This window comes from Crocuta crocuta, unplaced genomic scaffold, assembly GCF_008692635.1.
Source record: "Crocuta crocuta isolate KB4526 unplaced genomic scaffold, BGI_CrCroc_1.0 scaffold131, whole genome shotgun sequence".
Classification (NCBI taxonomy): domain Eukaryota; kingdom Metazoa; phylum Chordata; class Mammalia; order Carnivora; family Hyaenidae; genus Crocuta; species Crocuta crocuta.
In genome coordinates this window covers 19,940,148-19,953,565 of record NW_027528977.1, presented here as the reverse complement: position 1 = coordinate 19,953,565, position 13,418 = coordinate 19,940,148, and the positions used below count along the sequence as shown (strand labels likewise).

Sequence of the window (13,418 nt, the reverse complement as noted above, 5' to 3'; positions counted from 1 at the left end):
TTTTTTTGAGAGACAGAAAGAGACCGAGTGCAAGTGATAGAGGAGCAGAGAGAGAGGGAGACACAGAATCTGAAGCAGGCGCCAGGCTCTGAGCTGTCAACACAGAGACTGGTGCGTGGCTCAAATCCATGAACTATGAGATCATGACTTGAGCAAAGCTGGATGCTTAACCGACTGAGCCACTCAGGCGCCCCTTGAGTCCAACTCAAAAAGTCCGACTCTTGATCTCAGCTCAGGTCTTGATCTCAGGGTCATGAGTTCAGGCTCCCTACTTAAAAACAAACAAACAAACAACAAAAAAAAAACTCCACCACATTTAGAATATAGTTTTATGATGTTAACAAAGGCATACAGCTGTGTAATCACCACCAAAATAATATGGAACAATTCCATCAGTTCAAAACTTCTCTTGTGCCTCTTTGTAATGAAACAGGTTCTCCATCCCAGTCCCTAGAGCCTATAACTTTGCCTTTTTTCCCCCCAGAATGCCATGTATATAGAATCATATAGTGTATAGCCTTTGAGACTCACTGCTTTCAGTTGGCATAATCTATTTGAGATTAATTTGTGTTATTTCATGTATCAGTGATGCATTCCTTATTATTGCTGACTAGTATTATTATACATATAGATCCATTCACATATTGAAAAACATTTGTGTTGTTTATGAGGATAATGGCTATAAACATAATTTTGGGTAAATTCCTAGTGGTGAAACTGAGGAATAAATGGTACACAAAGAGCACAGTTTATTTATTTGTTTATTAAATGTTTTGTGGGGTTTTTTTTGAGAGAGAGAGAGAGTGGAGAGAGTGTATGTGCAGGTGCAAGCGGGAGAGGGGCAGAGATTGAGGGATAGAGGATCTGAGGTGGGCTCTTTGCTGACAACAGACAGCTGGACACAACTCTCAAGGTTATGAACCATAAGGTCATGACCAGAGCCAAAGTCGGCTGTTTAACTGACTGAGCCACCCAGGTCCCCCTATAGAACACATTTTATAAGAAAACACCAAACTTTACCAAAGTACTTGTAATGTTTTGTATTTTCACAAACAGTATATTAGAATTCTGGTTCCTCCATATCCTCAATGTGGTAAAGTTAGTGCATATGTGTATGTGTTTCATTTTTGTCTTAGTTTTAGCCATTTCCAATATGTAGTTTTTAATTGATATTTCCCTTAGGAATCATAATGTTGAACATCACTTTATTTGCCATCCAAATATATTCTTTAGTGAAGTGTCTGTTCAAATTTTTTGTTAATTTTTTAAATTTAGTTCCTTTTTTATTGTTGAGTTTGGGCATTTCTTGATATATTTTAGAGACAAGTCTTTTCTCAGAAATGTGCTTGCAAATATTGTTTCCTAGACTACATTTGTTTTTTTATTCTCTATAGAGTCTCTTTCAAAGAGCAGAAGTTCGTAATTTTGATCAAGTCCAAATGATAACTTTTCATTTATGGACAGTACTTTTAGAGTAATGTCAAAACAATCTTTACCTAACTCATGGTCACAGGAATTATCTTATATATTGTCCTCTAGAAATTTTACAATTTTGAATTTTATACTAAAGTCTGTGTTCATTTTTTTAATGCTTTTATTTATTTCTGAGAGGGAGAGAGAGAGACTGCGTGAGCAGGGGAGGGTCAGAGAAAGAGAGACACAGAATCAGAAGCAAGCTCCAGGCTCTGAGCTAGCTATAAGCACAGAGACCGATGTAGGGCCTGAATCTATGAACCTTGAGATCATGACCTGAGCTGAAGTCAGACACTTAGCCTACTGAGACACCCAGGCACCCCTAAGGTCTGTGTTCATTTTGAGGTAATTTTTGCATTTAACATGAGGTAAGAATTGATGTATTTTTTTCATATTTCCAATTTTTTAAAAGGCTCTTTTCTCCATTGCTTTGACTTGGAATCTTTGTTGATAAATCAATTAATCACTTATGTGGGAGTATATTTTTGGTGAGTGTAATTAGAGGTATATCAATTTAATTGAACTTTTTAAATAAATACTTTTTAAAATCACAAAAATTCACCTATAGACTCAATGCAATCCCAGTTTAATTCCCAGCAAGTTATTTTATGGGTATTGATTTTAAAGTTAATGTGGAAAGGGGAAAAGGCTATAATAGCCAAGAAAATATTGAAGGAGAATAACAAAGTTGGAGGACTGATATTACCCAATCTTAAGACTTACTATAAAGCTGCAGGAATCAAGACAGTATGATATTGGCAAGAGAATAGACAAATTGTTCATTGGATGGGAATAGAGAACATAGAAATAGACCCCCATAAATGTAATCAACTGATCTTTGACAAAGGAGCAAAGGAAACACAATGGAGCAAAGATAGTTTTGTCAACAAATGGTGCTGGAACACCTAGATATCCACATGCAAAAAGTAGAAATAAAAAAGAATCTACACACAGATTTTACAGTCTTTACAAAAGTTAACTTAAAATGGATCATAGGCCTAAATATAAAACACTACACTGTAAAACTCCTAAAAGATAACATAGGAGAAAATCTAAAGGGTTTTGTGTATTGTGATGCCTTTTTAGATGCAACACCAAAAGCACGATCCATGAAAGATACGTTGATAAGTTGGACTTTGTTAACATTAAAAACTTCTCAGTGATAAACGGTATCAAGAGAATCAGAAGACAAGACTGGGAGAAAATGTTTCCAAAAGACACATCTGTTAAAAAGTGTTTTCCAAAATATACAAAAATTCTTAAAATTCATCAACATGAGAACTAACAATCTGATCAAAAAATGGGCCAAAGTGCATAAAACACTTCAACAAAGAAGATATTCAGATTGAAAATAAACTTATAAACATATATCTCATATTGTATGTCATCATGGAAGTACAAATTAAAACAACACTGTGAAATCACTGCATACTTACTTTAATGACCAAAATCCAGGCCACTGACAATAGCAAATTCTGGGGAGGATGTAGAGCAATAGGGACCTCTCATACATTACTAGTGGTATTGCAAAATGGTAGTCACTTTGGAAGAGAGTTTGGCAGTTTCTTAACAAAACTAAACATACTCTTACCATATAATCCAGCAATTGCAGTCAAGTATTTACCCAAAGGAGTTGAAAACTAAGGTTTACACAAAAACCTACATATAGATGTTTATAGCAGCTTTATTTATAATCTCCAAAACTTGGAAGCAATCAACATGTCCTTTGGTAGGTGAATGGATAAATAAACTGTGGTATATCTAGACAATGGAATATTACTTAAGGTTAAAAAGCAATGAGCTATCATGCCATGAAAAAACATGAGGAACCTTCATTGTGTATCACTCAGTGAAAGAAGACAATCTGAAAAGGCTATATGTAATGTATGATTCCAATCATATGACATTCTGGAAAAGTAAATCTGGAAACAATGAAAACATCAGAGGTTGTTGAGGTCGGGCAGAAGGAGGGATGAATTTATGGTTCATAGAAGATTTTTAGGGCAGTAAAAATACTCTGTATGCTGTTACAAGAATGAATATATGTTGGGGTGTCTGAGTGGCTCAGTTGGTTAAGCATCTGACTTCAACTCAGGTCATGATCTCATGGTTCATGGGTTCCAGCCCCACGTTGGGCTCTGTACTGACAGCTCAGAGCCTGGAGCTTGTCTTTGGATTCTGTTTCCCTCTCTCTCTGACTCTCCCCTGCTCACACACACACTCTCTCTCTTTCTCTCAGAAATAATTAAAACATTTTTAAATTTTTTAAAAATTAAAAAAATGAATATATGTCATTATAAATTTTGTCCAAATTCATGGGACAACACCAAGAGTGAACCCTAAAGTAAAGTATGGGTGATTATGATATGTAAGTGTAGTTCATACTTGGAAAAAATATGTACCATTCTAATGAGTGATGTTAATTATGGGGAGGCTATGCATGTTTTCACGCAGAGATTATATTGGAAATCTCTGGAGGTGCCTGGGTGGCTCAGTAGGTTAAGTGTCTGACTTTCGCTCAGGTCACAATCTTATGGTTGGAGCCCTGCATTGGGCTCTGTGATGACAACTAGCTCAGAGCCTAGAGCCTGCTTCTGATTCTGTGTCTCCCTCTCTCTCTGATCCTCCCCTGCTCACGCTGTCTCTATCTCTCTCTCTCTCAAAAATAATAAATAAAACATTAAAAAAAAAAGGAAATCTCTGTACCTTCCAATTTTGTTAAAATTGCTCTCAAATAATAAAGAAAAGAGAGAAAAGGAGGGGTTGGGAGGGGGGATGATGGGCATGGAGAAGGGCACTTGTTGGGATGAGCACTGGGTGTTGTTGGAAACCAACGTGACAATAAACTATTTATTTAAAAAGAAAAGAAAAGAAAAGAAAGACACAGCTTCTGTTTACATTGACTTTTCTGCACAAGCTTTTCTGGTTTTACTGACTTCTGCACTTATCTTTATTGTTTCCTTTTTTGATATTAGTTTTCTATTTTTTTCCTAATTTCATAAGGTGGATGCACAGATAATTAATTTGAAACTTCTGTTGTTTTCTGATATTATCATTTAATGTTGTGACAATTCCTTTAAGGAATGCTTTAGCTGCATCCGATAACTTTTGATATAGTGTGGTTTTATTTTTCCTTCAATTTAAAATATTTTCTAATATTCTTTGTATTTACTTTTTTGACTCATGGACTTATTTTATGCAAGTATGTTATACTATAAATTGTGCAATAGGGATGCATTTATTTGATGTAGTGTAAACAGTAGGATGCTTGAACTACATAGAAGAGGACATTAACGATTGTTAATCTGTTGTATTAATTACAGAAACAACAAGTAACTAAAAATTACTTGTGTTAGTCACTTGATTCCTGGGACCATAGATAAGGAAGTTGTCTAGGAATTATGTAAATGTTAACTTTATGATGCCTGGTATCATTCTTTTTAAATTTTAAGTCTTGAGGGGCGCCTGGGTGGCTCAGTCAGTTAAGCATCTGACCTTGGCTCAGGTCACACTGTCACGGTTCATGAGTTTGAGCCCCACATCGGACTCTTTCCTGACAGCTCAGAGACTGGAGCCTGCTTCAGATTCAGTCTGCCTCCCTGTCTCTCTGTCCCCTCCCCCACTCCTACTCTGACTCTGACTCAAAAATAAAATAACAAAAAAATTAAATTTAAGTCCTTGAGTGCTTTTCTGTTTGGCCATCTATTCCTCTCTTCTTTTTCTAATGCCACTAGGAAATATTTTTCTCAAAATAGTTTCTTAGTGTGTTTATTTCACAAAGCAATTAAATGTGGTGAATTTGCACACCAGGAGTGAGAATCACTTTCTTCTTTTTTTAATAATTAGGTGGAGGTACTTGTGAACCCCTTTGATCTTTCATATTTGGTCAAGAGATTGTCAAACTTATTGGTTGCTGTATAATTTTATATCCTATATAAATTCCTGTAAATATCCTTGAGCTTTGTTCAGGACGTGGTTAAGTTAGTTGGAAACAACTTGATCTTTTGGGGTCTTATTTTTCAGCTTTGTTATATGGGATAAGAACTACATTTCTTTTAGGATTAATTTTCTTGCCTACTGAGGCAAGCCCCTTCATGGTATTCTAATCTGTGTTCCTCACATTGTGAGGTTTTCCACCATAGCTGATGGGAACAGCTACTATTCTTAATCCAAATGAACATTAGACATTGTTCTCTTAACTTTTAGGTATTTTTTTCTGCCTGTGGGTAATATCTTTACAGGCATACACTGATCACCTGATTACTCGTAGGGGACCCTCAGAAAATCTTTAAGAGTTCTGTCTCTGTGTTTCTCTGTTCTCTATACTCTGCCCTGCAAACTGTAGCCACCTTGGCTTCCCTACACTTGCCCTTCTGTTTCTTCAACTCAGGGAGACTTGACCACCATTTCACTGGGTTTCCTTTTTCTGGACCACAGACTAGTAACTTTCTCCACTTGAGGCATTCTTAGGGATTATCACATTTGTCTCTTCTCAGGGATCACTATCATTTTTTTTCAGACTTTTCCTAGGTGTCTTGGCCTCTCACTGTGTTTTTTTAATAAAAATCATAAAATGTATGAAAATGCCCTATGAGGCACAAAGTTCTATGCAATCATTATATTTTACTGTTATATGAAATCAGTTGACTGTTAGTGACTGAATGCTATAGAATATCTTAAATATTCCAACATCAACATTGTAAATTATGTTTAAAAATTGTGTTTTAAAATAAAGAAGCAATGGTGAATCCAAACTTATGGATGGGTATACAGAAAATCAGGTTAATCTTAATGGTAAGAAAAATTATGCTATGGTTTATCCTATACCACATACTTGAAAATCATCTTAGGTTAGTTTATGCTGCATAAACTATCTCATGACTACCCTAATTATTTTTCATTAACTTATTATTTTTCTGCTTATTTTATTGTAAGTTGGATGGAACAACTGTGATGATATCTTTTCTGTTTTGTTTTTTTCTATTAGAAATAGATATCTGCTGAGAAGAAAGTGCTCTGTCTCAATTTTTGCTTACTTGACGAGTACTGTTTTTTTGTGTTTTTTGTTTTGCTTTGTTTTGTTTACATAATGTAAAGAGCTCTTGAATGTCTTTCTTCTTATCTTGCAGGTATATGAAGTCTGGCAGTAAGATCCGCAGTGATTTTCCTTAAGGTAGGGATACATTCATTCTTTGTACGTTCATTCATTTGTTCAATGTTACCTATACAAAGCAAAATGAAGGGCTTCTGAGAAAGTTGACCTTATCAAAATGTAAATTATAGTGGAAAAAAACACTTATTTTGAGATAAGCTTTTCAAAGACAATTAGATGTATACCCTCTCCAAAACTTTCTTTGGTATCATCTTAAATCATAAGTTACTGAGATTTTTGAATAGGTGAAAGTTCATTTTTTCATTATTCCATATTTAGATGCTTAAAGTAATGCTAATGCAAAAAAATCAAGCATTGATTTTTAATAGAAAAATAGTGCAAATTATATGATATACTTGCTCAATATTAGATAGTTCATAAAGATATTCTATTATAAAGCCCATGAAGACAGTAATAGGAAGAATAGCATTCAAAGACAGTTTTGAAAGCCTATTACTCATCTTGGGACATGTAATAAGTGAGGAGTGTATGTAGGAAGTGGAGTAAATATACGCAGTCATAATTCAAAACATGGATAGATGAATGGAAATTGGAGAGGAAGATAGTTTCAGGTAGACGTTTGTATGTTTTATTCCAGAGCTGTCCCTCTCTAATTCAGATCTGGATACGTAAGGGCTAATGGGAAGAAATAATGGGGCATGCTGACTACACACAACTGAAAGTTGATCTTGAATGAGCACATCCAAATCATGTGGGTTGTTTCTGTTGAAGTCCGGAGCAATTGGTTATTCTGTTTATTCAAGTAATTAAGCTATATAGGGTGTGGGGCTGTTAGTATTTCTCCTATGTTGACTAGATTTTTTAAACTGATTAAGATAGTCCTGGTAGATGATACTACACACTAAGTTTCTTTAGTATTTGCATAATGGTGAAAGTATTTCCTTTCTGTATTTGTTTTTATATGTAGCTAATTAAATGCTAAGTCAATCAAGTAAAATAATCGCCCTTTAGAAAATTGAAAATAAAATTTGAAGAGCTCTCAGAGCATTAAACTTAAATATCCAAGGGCTATGATGGGAAGCTGCATGAAACAGCTTATTTAAATAGGTGCAGAATGTCCTCTCAATATCTCTTATAAACCATACAGCTCAGTATGGCAGGTATTACACATCTGTACAATGATAGGTAAATGGTAGAAATGGATTACAAAATTTGTAGCAACTCTTTATTTAAATTGACAAACTTTTTTATTTCTTTATAATCCTCTTGGATAAGTTTTTTCTTAAGATAGATGGATTAAAAATATGTGACTAGGAGATGAAGATTTCAATCTAAATTATAATTATTTCCTACATCTGTTCTGATACATTTAGAATGGTTTGTGCTTGTAAATTAGGTGTTAATGAAATAAAAATGTTGTAACCGTGTGGAACATCAGAATTGCAATTGACTGAAGAAGATTCTGTAAATTCTCCAAGGATGTTCTACTGCAGTGAAAGCTCTCATGAGTCACCCACTATACACAAATTATGTCTTTATACACTTAACTATTAAATTTAAAGTAAATACCTAAAAATTGCCAAAGGGAAGTGTAAGAACTGCCTTTTAAAGACAAACATTCTACTTTTATTTGTGTTTACTTTGTTTCTAAGCCAGTCAGCTGCACATTGTATAAAGTGCATAGTGTCTTATAGCCTCCTAATCTACTCGATACGGACACAGACTGAGAAATGTGTCAAGTCATCCTTAGAAGATGAACTGATAGCAGTAATGGTCGGTCTTCCTTGCCTATCATTCGTTTTACTGTCCTAATCACATTCTCTGGGCTGTTTTTATGCAACAAATTCTAGTTATGCTGAGTAGAGGATATTGTAGTTATATTTTTGTTTGTCCAAATACCCAATTCGATAAAATGTATATCTAAATGAGGTATATTTTCATCAAAGAGTTGAAATTAATTAAATTCATACTGACATCATTCCAAAGAACGTCTTTCCACACCGTCATTTTGCTGTTAGTTTTATTAAATTATTGTGAAATACTAGAAATCAGATTTGTTTTGTTCATTTGTTTATTTTGAGACAGAAAGAAAGAATGTGTGAGCCGGGGAGGGAAGAGAGAGGGAGAAAGAGAATTCCAAGCAGGCTCCATGCTCTGAGCATGGAGCCCAACATGGCACTTTATCTCACAAACCATGAGATCGTGACCTGAGCCGAAATAAGCAGTTGGACATTTGATTGACTGAACCACACAGGCAACCCTTGAAGTCAGAATTTTAAGGAATATGCATTTATAATACTTGGAAAATTCAAGTAAATATCAAATTATTTTATACATCCCTAAACTTTAATTCCAATTTGCTTTCATTATACTCAAAAACATCTAACAGTGTTATATGGATTTTTTTAATGCTCCAATATTTTGAATTGAAGGTTGCTTATTAAAGTCAGAAGAGCAAATTTGAGAAAGAAACTTATAAAAGAGTTTATACTTACAAGAGAATTTATTTTACCAATGACACTTTATTTTCAAAAATATGCTTATAGTCAAAATTCCAAAATTACATGTTTAGATTACATATATGCAGCACCAATATAATTTGGGATTATTAGAAATTTTGAATCATCTTTCTTGAACTTTACTCCAAGTTGTGATTGTGCACCTTTGCAAATAAAGCATCCTGTTTAACCAGTTTAAATGAAAATAAAACATTTTCAGAGATGTATCCATTAAGACACAATTGTAACTAATACTCAGCATGATTCATGAGTTATTTTATGAGCAGTTTTCTCCAGTGGAGTGAACACTTCAAGTACATCTCACTTTATTGCTGGACTTGTCTTTCTTCTTTTATTCTTATTTTCTTATGTGCTTTATGTATCATTTGTTTCTCTTTTTTTCTTTAATTTTGCAACCCAAGCTGTCATTAATCTTTACATATATTTGATTAACAAATTATGTCTTGAATAAGCTTTAAAAAACCCCAAAACCTGGTAAATTAACACTTTGAACATTACTTTAAGGTTGGAAAACATAATTTGAAATCCAACCATTCAGCTTTAAGTGCTTGACAAGGATCACAAATCACCAAATGAGCTTCTGTATTTCAGAAAAAAAAAATCAAATAAACAAACATTGCCAAAAGTGTTTGGTCTTACCTTGCTTGGCTCCCTTGATTATATGATTGGTCTCCAGTTTCATTGAGACTATGGTTGAGAGAAAAACGGCTGCTCATGTAATGATGTTATGGAAATATAAACCTTTAAAACAGGATGATGCTCTTTGACCCAAAATAGAGGGGTCCAAGCATCAAAGGGGGGAATGTGTTAGGGACTCCTCCCAATAAACATTGCTTTATTTTTTTCTCCATTTGGATAATTGTCCATATATCAACATTTAATTTATTAGTCAATAATCACTTTCTGAATTCTTTTTTACTTTTTCTTTCATTTTTCAATAGCAATACAGAAATAAATGGAAACATGTAACATTTAAAAAAAGTATATATGTCCAGGGGCACCTGGGTGGCTCAGTCGGTTAAATGTCTGACTTCTGCTCAGGTCATGATCTCGCGGTTCGTGGGTTTGAGTCCCACGTCAGCCTCTGTACTGACAGCTCAGAGCCTGGAGGCTGCTTCAGATTCTGTCTCCTTCTCTCTGCCTCTGTCCCGCTTGCACTCTGTCTCTCTCTCCATAATAAATAAACACTTAAAAAAATGTGTCCATCTAACAAAGAGTTATTTGGAGACTTATTTTTGAAAATATTAATACATGTTTGTTTTCTTCAGAAAGAGAAACAAATGAAGGGTGCCTGAGTGGCTCAGGTTGTTAAGTGTCCAAATTGGGCTCAGGTTCGTGGGTTGGACCCCCTTGGGCTCTGTACCGAGGGCTCTATGCTGGAGCCTGCTTCCGATTCTGTGGATTCTGTGTCTCCCTCTCTCTCTGCCTCTCCCGTGCTCATGGTCTGTCTCTCTCTGTCTCTCAAAAATAAATAAACGTTTTTTTTTTTAAAAGAGTCTGTTAAAAATTAATGGTAGCTAGAATAAAGGATATTTACAATGTCCCTTTCTAAGAATTGCTAACAAAACTTTGCATTGCAAAATTTTAAAAAATTGGCACAAATATTTTCTGACAATTTTGGGTCCTCCCAAACAACAGAAATGCATTTATTACCTTAGTTGAGGGTTTTAAATATGTAGCTCAATATTCAAATTCTCCTTTACTATAAGGATAAGCCTTATTTCTCCCTTTCATGTTTTTTTGTAGCTGTTGTTTATTTTTTTGTTTTTGTTTTTAGAATATGAACCTAAAATTGAGGAGCGACAGTAAGAACAACTTATCATTTTTTTAAAAGTTCTCACCCTAAATCTTAGAAACCATACTTCATGATCAATTTGTCAAGGTCACTAAAAACAAATTTATTTTTGGAATGCCTGGGTGGCTCAGTTGGTTGAGCATCTGACTTCAGCTCAGGACATGATCTCATGGTTCATGAGTTTGAGCCCCACATTGGGCTCCGTGCTGACAGCTCAGAGCCAGAGCCTGGAGCCTGCTTTGGATTCTGTTCTGTGTGTGTGTGTGTGTGTGTGTGTGTGTGTGTGTGTGTGTGTGTGTGTGCGCGCGCGCGCGCCCCTCCCCCACTTGCTCTGTGTCTCTTTCTCTCAAAAATATAAACACATTTAAAAACTTATTTAACCCCAAAACATTTACAGTCATTATAGTTTCTTAAATATAATAGAGCATGAGAGATGAAAGTTTTGAAGCATATAGGCCAACAAATCCCCGTTGGCTTTCTTTCTCTTCAATATTTGCTAACCTGACATGTAAATCAGGTTACGTTATTTGACACACATTTATTTTATCTGGGCAATTCTTCCAGATATTACCTATGGCTAATAGATTTGAGAAATTTTTGCTTGCAAATAAAATCAGTCATTTTATCCAAAAAATGACTAGCATGCTTTTGGCTTTAAAAACATGTTATAATTTAAAATATATTTGAGCTTAGAACCAATCATTTACCCTTAAAATTGAAAATTATTCCATTTGAAAAGATTACTGGAAAATTCCAAACACTACAACCACATCATTCACATACATGCTTCTCCAAAAAATAACTTGATAACAAAAAAAGTAAAAGACCTTTTCTCTGAAGATTTACCCTTTTAATTTATGCTTATTTACCATATTTGACTCTATCATGCTCTTTCATTTTTCATTAAAAATCAGGATTCTCATTACTTAAGAGTTTCACTGTGTTTTCAAGGTTGATTTGAACAGAATGCAGTTTTTGTGGTTCATCCACATGTAGCATTTCCAGAGATCCATCTGAGATTTACTTCTTTAAGAAAGTTTAACAATGGTAATATAAAGAGAAGGACATTCAAACAACAAAGAAACAAACAAAAATGCTTTAAACCAGTAGAGAAATACCTTATCAAGTGTGCTCTGAGTATCCCAAGTATTATGAAAATGCCTCTTAAAAATGTATTAGATTAACAATTCAGTATGAAAGGTTCTTGAAAGACCCTTTTAATTAAGTATGCCACAATGATGAAATTTAGACTTAATCATTTTTTTACCAGTAAATATTAAACAGTGATTTAACTGGCTGATTCCAAGCAAATCATTTAGGATATCTTACATTATTATTTATTTTTGTCAGAGTAATGGGAGTTTTCTTTTAGTATAAAATTAATCTTTGAAAAACTGCGTTCTGCAACATTTAAGAAACATTGTCTTCTCTATGTGTATTTTAATTTTACAGAGGGTGAACAAAAACTAATAGGCATTAGTCAAAACAAATGAAAGTTAGGAATACTGAAGCAGAAATTACCAGATTCTCATGGTGCAAATATAAGGTCATCTAGATTTGAAAGGGAAGTTAAAATAATAGTAGTGGCAGTAGTAGTAGTAATAGTAGTAGTAGTAATAGGAGTGATGAAAAGTAGAACTGAAAGAAAAGAATTTCTTCTAGATACAGCATTAACTTCTAATTTGAGATGATTGTCTATAATTTCTTAAAGTCTTCTGAAGAGATGGCATGTACCACTGTATCTTGTTGGAGTCTTTTATGGTAGAAATTTCTCCAAAAGTTTAATCTAAATTTCTCTTTTTTCTCAGGGTACATTGAACATTTTCTGTTTGTTCTTTCTTTCATATGGTTGAGAAACCAAGTCTTTTGTATAGTAGAGAAACATTTGTGTTCTAGAAGATGGCTCTCTGCTATTCTTATAAACGATTTAAAAGAGCATTATAGTATTTTCCTTGTCTTATTTTTTTAGTTAATTACTGCTTTTCTCTAGGTGGTTATTTTTTAAATAAATATGTGTAAATGCATAGATAATCCTAGAAAATTCTAATGTCATCCAAATTACAAACAAATTATATTTCCACTGTGTATTTATTAGATTGATATTTGGACCTTAGAATATATTAACTATAAAATCAGTGTTATAAATAGGTTGTTTTTCCAGATTATATTGCAAAATGAAGAATTTCATATTCACATGTTAAAAAATGTAGATAAAATGTTTCATTTTTCTGCCAAGCATTAAGTGGGATTCAATTATGTTATAAAAATATACCATTAATATTATGCAAGTTCTGATATTCTAAAACCTACCATTAAAAAAATCAGTTAACAAAATTTCAGAAGATTTTAGTGAATGAAGTAGGAATGTAAACATGTACAATCCTGGTACTTTTCACTTTTCCTGGCTGCCCTGTCATTGGCTACTCTGGGAAGTTTTCCTACTTTGGATCCTATGAAGACATTTGAAAACTTTGAAAAACAAAATCATGATTTCAGGCCTTCAATTGTCTTCATGTTT

At 33.9% G+C, this 13,418-nt stretch overlaps 1 protein-coding gene across 1 annotated transcript in view; it reads left to right on the top strand.

Moving 5' to 3' along the window:
- The window catches only part of TENM2 (teneurin transmembrane protein 2), a 3,267,991-nt gene that overhangs the window by 365,460 nt on the left and 2,889,113 nt on the right, over positions 1 to 13,418 (top strand). Inside the window, exon 3 of the mRNA XM_077757352.1 lies at positions 6,603 to 6,646. The gene's annotated coding sequence lies outside the window, so the exon portion shown is untranslated. The remainder of the gene's footprint in view (positions 1 to 6,602; positions 6,647 to 13,418) is intronic.